Here is a 12,102-nt window from a genome sequence, read left to right as displayed (position 1 = left end):
ACCTCGGGGCTCCTGCGCCGATAACACTTTGTTATTAATGACAATAATGAGTCGGGGTAATTTGTGATTCTTGAACCGAGCCCAAGCCACCAAGTTCAGATCGAGATCTGACTTCAGGCTCCGGAATGGAGGGGTCCGGGGAAACACGGAGCAGTTCAGCTCCTAAATCCCTTCTCCGGGCCCCGGGCCAGGGTTTAACCATGAGGAAAACCTCTCGATGTCAGGGTGTGCCACCCGTCCCTGCTTTTGTTTGCTTTAATTGCCGTCCTCAGGATGAGCTGCATTAATGAAGGTGCTGGTAATTGCAGGTGATCGGCGCTGGCAGTGCTGGGGTTTGAATCCCTCTGGTGTGACCTCACTGCCCTTTAGGGTTGTTTTCCCACGTTTTTCCATGCTGGAGAGTCCCAGCCTTTGGAGATCGGCACAGGCTGCGGGAATGTGGCTGCAGGGCTGTCAGAGCTCCTGGCTGGGCTCTTTGGGGGAGCTGTGACATGAGGCTGTCCCAGGGCTGGCGAGCAGCTGCTGCACATCGGGCTCAGGAGTGCTGGAAAAAACCTTCTCCCATCCCATCCCATCCCATCCCATCCCATCCCATCCCATCCCATCCCATCCCATCCCTCTTCTTCCAAAGGGGGCTGGAGAAGGAGCAGCTCCCTCTGTGAGCAGGGCAGATGGGGAAGAGCTTTTCCCATTTCTGAGGTGTTCCCAGAAGCTTTGGATAAATCTCTTCCATCCAATCCATCCACGGGCTTCCCTTTCTCTCCCTGGCCATCTTCTGGCACAGAACTCCGTCCTTTAGGAGCTCCATCTTTTCCCAAACAGGCTTAAAATTGCCTAAAAGTTCAGCTGATCTTTTTTTTTCTGAAGCTGCCAGGACAAATCCAGGTGAGCGCGGTGTAACCTGAGGAAAAGAAGTCAACCTACGGCTGAAGTTGTGTTTTTGGTGTGTGGCACCTCTCAGGTTGGGCACCCAGCACAATTCTTGGCCCACCTTGGTTTTTTTTAGGGTCCTCAGCAGAAAGCAAAACTGTCCCTTGGGGGATGAGTTTGTACAGGGGGTTTGTGTCACTCAAGCTCAACTTTTTTCCTAAAACCAGAAGCTCTGCCCGAGCAATTGGCATTTTCTTGCTGACTTTCCAAAGCTGCAGCAGCACAGCCTCTCCCTTGTTCCCCCAAACGTGGGTGGGAGCAGCTGGAGGTGGGCGAGTGCTTGCTGGTGGCTCTGGCCAAGCCTTGGCTGCGGCCCAGCTCAGCTTCCAGCGCTCAGGAGAAGCCAAACCAGCGGGAAAAGTTCTCCAGCAGCGTTTGCTGCCGCTCACAGCCCTTCCCAGTGCTGTGTTTGCCTTTTCCCATGCAGATGGGCACCAGCCATGGCTCCGAGCTGTGCTTTGCAGCCCGAGCCAAGCCAGGCCTTGCCCTGGCTCAGCCTCCGAGGAGCTCCAAGCCCTGGTGTCCGCCTGGGCTCTTTCTCCCTCTCGCAGTTGGGCCCACAAGCTCCCAGCGGGAGGTTTCTGCCTGTTTGCATCATAAAATTGTGTTTGGAGTGTGGTTCTGGGCAGCAAAGAGCCAGGCAGCAGCTGGAAAATCGACATCTGCGGGCGTTTTTAGTATTTTTTAGTATTTCTCCCTTGTTAGGCTGCCCCTGTTGAATCTGCTCCCTTTAGGAGGTTCCTCCTTCCCAAATCCAGCGTGGCACTGGGAGCCGATCCACTCCTTGCTTGCCATGGCCAAAGGAGAGCGCTGGGAAGCCAAGGGACACGGAGCCAGCGGGGCTTTGGGTCACTCAGGCTGGACCCAGCTGAGCCCAGAGCTCGGTGTCCATGGCTGAGCATCCAGGAGGGAATTATCTGTGCGTCCATTCCCTTTTCCCAAAGGAGCCTGGGCTTCAGGGCCCTCTCCTCTCCCACCTGATGGGATCAGGAGCATCCAGTGGTTTTGCCCTGGTGTTGTTTGGAACTTTGGGCTGTCCAGGGTGGGTGCTGGGGAGATGGGGCGGGAGGAGAAGCAAACAAGCTCCATAGTAGGTGCCCCAAAGGAGACTCCAGCCCTCCCCGAGCTGGCAGCAGAGCCTGCCCACCATTTTTCCAGGGAAAAGTGGCTTTTCCCCAAGAAGATCCCACCAGGAGGCTGCGCCCATCCCAGGGGAGGGACGGCTCCGAGCGGGAGGGCTCTGCTGTGGGAGCCCCTCCAGCAGCACCATCAATGGGGGCGATTGTCCTGCGGGCTTTTGCTGCAGCCCTCGCCTCAGCAGCTCCATTCATCTGCATCGGGACACACAAATATTCCCTGGCACTCGGCTGCCGGGCCAGGCCGAGGCTTGGGCAGAGCCCAAAAAGCACAGGGCGAGGTGAGGAGATTGCACAGCCATCCCTGCCTGGTTGGGGTGAATTCCTAGAATCTGTGGGGTGGCACAGGGACAGGGTTGGCACCGCTGGCGAGGTTGGAGGGGGCCCTGAGAAACTCCTCAGCCGGGCTTCGAGCGGCTGCGTGAAAAATGCAGGACAAACGTTGGAGGTAAAGTGAGAAATGAGGGCTCAGGTCCCTCCCAGCTGCAGAGGGGATGTGAGAGGCTGAAAGTCGCTCTCAGCTTTGTCCTTCCCAGCTCCTCCCTGGCGATCCCAAACCTCCTGGAGCACGGGCAGGAATGGGGGGGGCACAAAAACTGTCCCAAACGGGGCTGATTCCGGCTGGGTGGGGGCTCCGCTCTTCCCTCACAAAGGGGATGTCTCCAGGTTGGGAACCTGGGAAAAGCCCCAGTCCGGTCCCCGAGACCCTTCCTTAGCTTTTCCCCCATAAATTGTATTTTCTCCATTGGAAAGTCTCACAGAGAAAATCCCTTGGTGGACGTGGGGGTTTGGTGGGGGAATTTGGGATCTGCTTGGAACAGGGAGCTCCAACCCTGCTGCTGTAGGGAAATGGATTCTGGGGATAATCAGAGCAAAACCAGTACTGGAGACCCCAAATCTGGGGAAATCTCATGTGTGACCCAAGGTGGGATCGGTTGGATGATGGGGTGGGTGATGTGGGGGACTCTGGGGGCCTTCCAGGGTGTGCGGATCCCAGAGCTGCCCAGCTCCGTGCGCTGCGGTGGGGAGGAACCCCCTGTGGGAAGGCAGAGTGTCCTCAGTGCCACCCCACGGGGCCACCGCTGGCAAGTCCTTGACATCCCTTGTCACAAAACCAACAAAAAGGGATCGTGGGAAGCGTGGGAGCAGCACCCTGACCCTGCTGTTTGGTTTGGGTGGTGAAAGTCCACGTGAGGAATGAGAGGAATCCCGCTGGAATCCTGCGCAGGCCCCGGGACCAGCCGGGGTTGGGATGCTGGCGCTCCTCGCGCTGCCCAGGGCAGGAGCACCCAGTCCAGGAGTGGGATGGTGGCGATTTTGGGATCACACCTTCAAAACTTCTGGGTTTCATTGCTGCCCTGAAGGGCTCCGGGGTTGTTTGAGAACGGGAGCACCCTGGTCAGGTGAAAAATCTCCATATTTTGTGTTTTATATCCCTCCAGTGTGTCCCTGCTCCAGAGCTGCTTGTCCACCTCCTCAGGGTCTTAAAAATGTTCGGCAGAAGTTCCCAAAAAGCTGGGAAATGCAGGTGCAGGGGGCCTCCTTTGGGGATGAGGTGTTTTTAAATCCCAGGTCCGTCCCTCTGCCTCTCTGCCCTGGTTAATGGGTTACAGGTGCAGACTGGCACCTCCAGCCCTGACCTGAGGTGCCCTGCTCGGGTCTCCTGACAGGATCCAGCGGGGCCAAGGAATACGGACAGGCTGCGAAAGCAGCAGCCTCTGCTCTCCGGAGATTCCAGCCCCTGGAATTGTGTGAATCCTTAATTTCCCTACCTGAAAGCTGAGTTTCGGTGGAGGGGAGCGACTTTTCTGGGTGAACTTCACCAGTGCCAGGCGCTGTTTTCATACCTTCGCTTCCGGAATTCCATTTAACGAGGGGTTTGATTGTACTTCAAAGCCTTTCCAGGACTTTATTTCCTTACTTCCAATTCATGAGGGATTTAATTATATCTTCAAGTGACGGTTTGATGACTTTTGGGCACTCCTGCTTTGCATGAGCCCAGACCCCCAGGGTACACCCACACTCCTCCGGGGGATGCTCAATGTCCTGGATCACCCAGAGCTGTGGGTTTCAAGGCAAAATTCCTTCCCCAAATTCCAGCTGCTGGGAAGGGATTTCCCAGCTCTCAGAGCTGGGTTTGGCTGAGATGGAACCAATTCAGGAGCACTGGGATGTGCTGGGGATCCTTGGAGCTGATCCTCATCACTCCCTGCAGGACTCCTCTGTTTCCCCAGGATCTCAGGGACGGGGGATTAAGGGCCAGGGGATGTTTGGTGTCGAGGGTGGGAGTGTTTAAGGACCTGTTATGATGGGATATTCGGAGATGGGAACTGTTTAAGGACCTGGGATATTCGGAGATGGGAATATTTAAGGATCTGTTAAAATGGGGTATTTGGAGATGGGAATATTTAAGGATCTGTTAAAATGGGGTATTTGGAGATGGGTATTGTTTAAGATTCTGTTAGAATGGGGTATTTGGGAACGCCAACATGAGCAGGGTGCTCCTAAGGCACTTAGTGCCTGGAAGAATCCCGTGTTCCCTGTGGATGTGGCTTCTTGGGGATCAGGTGGCCCTTGGGATGAAGAGGGACAGGGGATAGGGACACAGGGAATCATCTCACTGAGGCTGGAGGAGCCCTCCAAGGTCATCAGGTCCAGCTGATCCCCACCTTGTCCCCAGCCCAGAGCCCTGAGGGCCACATCCAGGAATTCCTTGGACATCTGCAGGGATGGGGGCTCCAATCCTCCCTGGGCAGCCCCTTCCAAGGCCTGAGCACCCTTTCCATGAGGAAACTCCTCCTGCAATTTCTTCCTGTGGTTCTGAGGTGTGTTGAGCACCCTGTGCCAGTGAAGGTGTCCCAGGGAGCTGGGATGGGATGAGCTTTAAACCCCTTCCCACCCAAACCATTCCGTGACTGATGTGGCCGAATGGGCCTAAACCCCACCTGCTCTTTAGGAGCAGCTTATTTCAGCTCAGCTTAAGCCCATTCCCAACCAGCTGATTCCGAGGAAAATCCCTGGAGCCAGGGGACAGCTCAATCGCAGGAATTTAGAGCTTGGACCTGCTGTGAGCTGTTGGATTTTTGGGGATTCCTTCAGGCACCTGGGGCCAGCAGAGCTCCCCCCTCCCCACCTTTCTCCTCGTTCTCCTTTTGGGGAATATTTGGAATTCGCTGTCCAAGCCTTTTCCTGCTCCTCCTGTACCTCTGCTCCCCAGGAACTCCTCCAAGGCTCCCTCCTATCAATTTTCCCTACCATATGTTCTCATTAAAACATTTATTGTGCGCTTTATCTGTGGATTATTTGCCATCAATTAATAAACCACGGGGCGAGCTTCAAATGAACCTTCTCCCCCTCCCCGCCTCCCCTTAACGAGGGAAAGGACGGAGGAATAAGGGAAAGCAAATTCCCTTGACAGATGGTGCTTTTTAACCTTTCTTTTGCCCAATCTGGGACAAAAAGGGCATTTTTCTCAGAATATCGGCGTGGGGTTTTCCTGGTGAGTTACAGCACTTGGAGGGCTAATCCTGAGCTTAGCTGAGCTCAGCCTAAGATGTGTTGGGGTGTTAAGGGGGTGATGGCACAGGGACACTGCTGGAGCAGGGGATTGGATCCCCCCTCTCCTCCAGGCACTGGGATGAGCAGGGAAAGCTGCAAAATCCACTCCTGGAAGCAAAATGTGCTGTGGCTGATGGGGTTGGCGGCCAAAAGGCCCTGTCGTCCTTGGCAGGAGCTGTCTGGGCTTGTGGGGCCTCCAAAAAGTGGCTTTGGGGTTTTTTAAAGAGTTCCTGAAGGGAGAGACCTCCCTGCTGTGCCCCTTCCCATGGGGAATATCATCCCTGGTGGAGGGCGAGGGCGGAGGCAGCGCGGAGGAGCCCTCTCCTTTCCCACCCGATGGGATCAGGAGCATCCAGCGGTTTTGCCCTGGTGTTATTTGGGATTTTGGGCTGTCCAGGGTGGGTGGTGGGGAGACGGGGCGGGAGGAGAAGCAAACAGAACATTCCCTGTGGATAGGCAGGGCCGGGACGCCGTGTACCCTGCGGAGCAGCTCGCTGGGCCTGCGCCCACCAGGGATAAATAAATCCAGGGATAATTCACACACAGGGGTTTCTTGGATAAACAAATGTCTGGGAGAGACCTGGCTGTGGGGAACCTGCTGGAAAAGCCCTGCTCAGCTGGGAATTGGGGAGTTAAACACTCCAGCCTGGCTTGGATGTGCCCGGGCTTTGATTTCTCCCTGGGGCTGGATGTTTGCCTGGCCTGATCCCGGAGCTGGGGCAGCAGCACGTGTTGACACTGGGGTTTAGCTCTGGGGAAAGTTTAAACTGGGCTTATCGTGGCTCTGACACCTCGCAGAGGCTTCCCTGCCCTAATGCCACGCTCCTGCCACCCCTCACCGGGATCTGCTGCCTCCCTGTCCCAGGCACTCAAAGAAATTCAAAGAAAGAAGCCAAACTCACAAGATAAACTCATGGAAAAGCTCATTCAAGGCCTCTTCTCATTTTAAAATAACCCCACTGCCCTCGAATTTTGTGGCCAATTCTCTTCTGGCTCGTGCTGGTGGAATATAAATGTGGGAGGAGAGATTCGGGCTCAGCGAGGCCCTTCCAGCCCTGCAGGAACTGGGCTCTGCTGGGCCCACATCGCCCCAGTTTGCCCCAGGAGCTCTGCTGGGACTGGAACAGCCTCAGGAAGCAGGAGAAACTCATTTTTGGGTCTGGCACGCAGAGAGACTCAGCTGGACAGGCTAAAAATGGCCACTCTAACTTGGGACCATCGTATTTTTTCCTCCCAATTCACCTTTTTTTTTTTTGCTTTTAGTGGGAATTGCTCAAATTGACGCTGCCGGGGTCGTTCCCATCTGTAAAAGGATGGAGGTGCCTGCTCTGGGAGCAGTTTTGGGGGCCAAGAGCTGCCCCCAGCTCTTCCTGCACCCTTCCATGCAGGAAAAGGGGATGTGGGATAATATTATCCCACTTATCCCCTCTGCCCACCCAATTCTGAGCTCAAGGCCCACCAGAAGTAGGGTTTGAGCCACACCAGGAGTGGGGTTTGAGCCACACCAGGAGTGGGGTTTGAGCCACACCAGGAGTGGAGTTTAACCCAGCCAACCCCAGCCTTGCCTTTGAATAAAGCTCGTGCTAAATTGCACTGAACTAATTAAATTTTCTGCCTTGATTTTTATGAGCAACAATTAAGAGAAAAAGAAAAACACCCCCAAACCCAAACAGAAGGTAATTACAGCCCCTCGAAGGCCTGAGCTGCGGTTGGGACGTGACAGCTTTTATCTGGGATCTGATACGGGTGTTATTCCTGGTATTAAAAGTTTGCCAAGAGAGGCTTCCCTGAAAATGACCCTGTGTTATCACAGGGAGCAATATCCTGCTTTTATCAGGTGGAATAAACAAACAACAGCGGCTTCAGGCTCGGCTTTAATGAGCTGACACCGAGTGCAGGGCGAGGAAACGGCGTTACCTGCGAGGAGAAGGTGGTGAAGGGGGGATGGAAGCAGAACAGAGAGCGCCCCCGGAGTTCTTGCACGAGCACGGGGTTGTATTCCCATGAATTACGTTATCTAACAGCAATGGGATGGAATTTGGCTCTGTCTGCGTTTGAAAAACTCTTTGCAAACATCTTGGTGATTTGTCCATAAAATTCCACTTGGGTGATGCCCCCCAACACCGTTTTCCCTCCCTGACCCGTTGTGGTGGTTTGGCTTCGAGCCATCCTGCCAAAAAACCCGCCTCTGGGAGCCTTTTCCATGGCATCTCCCTGGTGCTTTTCCCCCTGGAATCCCCAGCCTGCTGCTCCACAAATCCAGACTCAGAGCGATGGTGGATCGTGGGCAGCGCTGCTGGGAAACCCCAGCACTGGAACTGCAGTGGCTCAAACTGGGGGGGATCCGCAGGGAGCACCAGGGCAGCTCCCAGCTGCTGGGAGCCGAGCTCACAGCACATGGAGCTGACTTGCTGAGCGTGCCCAGGTGTGCTGGCCAGGCATTTTCCCAAGGAAATGACGGAATTTCTCCAGGTGAGCAGTTGTGGAATGTGTCTGATACCGACGGGAGCAGGGCTGGCTCTGTCTGAAGCCAAGGGAAGGGAGGGCTGGAATTTCTCTGGCTGCTGTGGCACTGCCTGGGGACATCCCACCCTGTGCTGCTGTTAGGTCTGAGTCTGGATTTGGGAATTCTGTGCTCCTGTGACCCATTTTCCTGATGAGCAGCGTGTCGTTATGGGCAGGGAGGTGATTAGCCTGGTAATTAGCCCAATTCCAGCCTTCACTAGCCAAGAGCCTGGGATCTTTGCACCTGAACCGAAGGATCCTCCGGGATGTTGATTAATCCCTCACACCTTTTGAGGTTCCACCTGGCTGGGGCTGTGTCAGCACCACAACACAGGTGGGAAGAAACCAGGAGAGAGCAGGAATTGACTGAGATGAGAAATCACCAATGAGAAATCACCCAGCGGGACGAGAACCGAGGGGCTGCACTCCCGAGCTGGCTCCAGGGAGCCTCAACACCTCCCGGGGCTTGGAATCATCTGGAAGAAGGATTTAAGATGGCCAAACCCAGGAATGCTCATCCCAACACCACAGCTCTGCCTGGCCTAGGCATTGCTCTGGCTTTCCTTCCAGAAAGGAACTTTTTTCTCCCTGACAGCAACAATTTCACTTCCAAACCCCAAACAAGCAACCAAGCCGCTTGTCCCTTTGTGGATGTCGATAATACTGGGAATATTCTTCTCCTCTGGGCTCCCATCGGCTCCGATACCTCACTTGGGTAGGTTTAATTACCTCAGCAGTCATTTGGGTAGGTTTAATTACGTCCGTGCCTTTTCTTGCAGCCCTCGTTGCCTGCCCGGTTCCTGCGCTGGGGAAGGGTCCCGGCATCCCCGCGGCTCCTCGGGCACAACAATCCCTGGCTGCGCTGGTCACGCTGCCCTGCCCTGCCTGAGTGCAGAGTTTGTGTGTCTCCAGCCCCCAGCGAGCCGGGAGCCCATCCCTGAGGAATGGGAGCAGAGCCAAAGTGTTCCTGGAGCGAGAGGAAGGGAAGAGATGGAGAAGGAGAGAAAGGAGAAGTGATGGGAGGTGGCAGACGGGGATAATCCGGTGTGTGCGCCGTGGGGCTGCTCTGGAGAAATGATTTTACTGTTCCAAGAGAAATTGTGGGAGTTCTGTGTCTGGGAGCCCCTCTGGAGGAAATGGGAGTACTGGGAGGGGGTGGAGAGAGAGCACTACAGAGAATTCCAGAGCCCTGCAGCTCTCCAGCCCAGCCCTCAGGGCAGGGACGGGTCAAGGGCTGACTCTCTCCAAGGATGGAGATCCCACATTCCCACCCCAGTGTCTGATCACCCTGCTGGTGACAAGGATTTCGCGGAATCACAAAACGATTTGCGTTGGAAGGGACCTTAAATTTCATCTCATTCCACCCCTGCCGTGGGCAGAGACGCATTCCACAATCCCAGGTTGCTCCAAGCCCTGTCTGAGCTGCCCTGGGACACTTCCAGGGATGGACTTGGGGTGGTTGGTGTGTCCTGTCCCTGTTGTAGCTCCACCTGACAGGAGGGGCAGCCGGGGGGGTCGGGCTCTGCTCCCAGGGAACAGGGACAGGAGGAGAGGGAACAGCCTCAGGCTGGGCCAGGGGAGGCTCAGGGTGGACAGAGCAGGAATTTCCCCATGGAAAGGGTGCTCAGGCCTTGGAAAGGGTCAGAATGGGGTGAGGGGGATGGAAGGGGCCTGGATGAGCTGCAGGTAATTGTTGGAGCTCTGGTCCAGGCTGGAGATCGCCATGGAAAGTGGGAATATTGGTTCGTGTTCATCTGGGCAATCTGAACTGGAATAGGGAATTCTCTGAGATGAGATCAGAACGATCAGATCAGCTCAGATTTTGGGCTTAAATATTTATTTTTAAAACCCTATAACTAAAATAACCTTTTTTTTTTTTTTTTAAGTTTTAATATTCATTTTTTCAACGCTTTTTCCGTAAAAGACAGAACCTTTTTCAGGGAAGTGTAACCAAAACCTCCCGATTTTTGCCCCAAACCAGTCTGGAGCAGCCATCCCAGCAATGCAATCATCCTGGGGTTTGGGTTTTCCCCCTCCTCAGCAGACAGCAGGCCAAAAAAGTGGAAAAAAAAAAATTAGAATCACCAAAAGAAAAGATTTTAAAAATAGGAGTTTTTGCCATCCATGGTGTATTTTTCCTTTGGAAATTGGCCACCCCAAGCACACACAGGGCTCTGTGTGAGCCTCCCTCGCCCTCCAGGAGCAGGAAAAGTCCCTGTGCCTCGGACGGGATGCGGGGGGGAGGCGGGGAGGGCTCGGGGAGCCTCTGGAGCTCGGTGCCTCTCCCCGCTGCGCTCCCAGGAGCTCCAGCGGAGCAGCCCCGGGCTCGGCACCCCCTGCGCGGCCTTCTAAGGTTTCGCGAGGGAAGCTGTCCTGCCCCATTTCCTGAGCTCCGCGTTCCAGCAGAGCGCGGGGATTCCGAGGGGAGGAAAGGACGAGTGATTTAATCATCTTTATTGGATTCCGGGCCGGGGAGGGGGCAGAGCAGGAGCAGCTTCTCTTCTCTTCTCTTCTCTTCTCTTCTCTTCTCTTCTCTTCTCTTCTCTTCTCTTCTCTTCTCTTCTCTTCTCTTCTCTTCTCTTCTCTTCTCTTCTCTTCTCTTCTCTTCTCTTCTCTTCTCTTCTCTTCTCTTCTCTTCTCTTCTCTTCTCTTCTCTTTCTTCTCTTCTCTTCTCTTCTCTTCTCTTCTCTTCTCTTCTCTTCTCTTCTCTTCTCTTCTCTTCTCTTCCCTTCCCTTCCCTTCCCTTCCCTTCCCTTCCCTTCCCTTCCCTTCCCTTCCCTTCCCCTTGCAGCACAAGAGTGATGTTCCTAAAGGATCACAGAGTGATGGAATTTTTGGCCGAATTGATGGATTTTCCTGAGTAGTTGCTGTAGTCTCAGTCTCAGGCAGGATCCGTGACTCTCCGTGGGGTTGTTAATGACCACTTTGTGATTAAAAATGGTGATTTTTTAAATGCATTTGGTTACAGAGAAGGGAATCCCATCCTTCCAAAGGGTGTTTGGGAGCAGGGTGAGAGGCTGGTGGGGCTGGATCAGAGTACGGGGGGGAAGCAAAATGTGGAATTTTGCAATGTCCCAGTGTTTTCTGGGAATCTGAGGAGGACAGGCAGCCTCTCCCAGGAGCATCCTGGGCATGGCTCTGCCCAGCTCCCACTCCCTGGGGGGAGCCTCCCCCAGCCCCTCTGTGCCAAGAAGAGGCAAAAATTGGGGAGTTTTTTGGGAACTAGAGATGATGAAGGGAAAAACCCCAAAATTGCTTCATTTCATGGCAGTGGCTCAAAAATGGATTCTTTTTGTTATCCTTACTGGGCAGAGCTGATGTGGATGCACTGAAGGGCAGCAGGAACTCTCAATTTCCATGGATGAGCACTCCTGCCCTGCCAGGACCTGCTTGTGCCAACTCTCCCCTCACACATTCCCGGTTTTTAGTTAATTTAAATCCCCGCTGACCCACTGATGCCAACAAAGCCGGGCTTTTCCAGCCTTGCCTTTCTCATGCTGCACACTCAGCTGTGACCTCACAGCTTCAGAGATATTAAACCAGGCTCGGTGGGGAGCAGGGGGGGGGGCTGTCCCCCTTTAATTCAGATGGAATCAAACCCGGGATTTTTTTAATAAATCCATTTTATGGCTGGAACAACAGCAGGAGTGGCGAATATTTGGGACCTGGAGACCCCGGCTTCGCTCCCTCTCGCCGTGGGTCGGAGTTCTTATTTTCCTGGCTATGAAAAGCTCCCGTGGAGGGTGGGAGGGGTTTATAAGGCACTAATGGGTTTCTCACCTCGAAGTGGTTCCAGTTTTTCTCTCTGGGATGGGATGGTTTCCATCATGTCGTTAATGGGCGGGAGCACTGAGAGGCTCCAGGAGCTCTGGGGACAAACCGGGGACGCTGACCCAGCCCAGGTGGTGTTGGGGGGCCAAACATCTGCAGCCTGATCCGAGGGTGCAAATAACTGTCAAACGCTCCTGTTCTA

The sequence above is a fragment of the Corvus cornix genome, chromosome 18 (genome assembly GCF_000738735.6).
Source record: "Corvus cornix cornix isolate S_Up_H32 chromosome 18, ASM73873v5, whole genome shotgun sequence".
Taxonomy (NCBI): Eukaryota; Metazoa; Chordata; class Aves; order Passeriformes; family Corvidae; genus Corvus; species Corvus cornix.
This window is presented reverse-complemented; position numbering follows the sequence as displayed.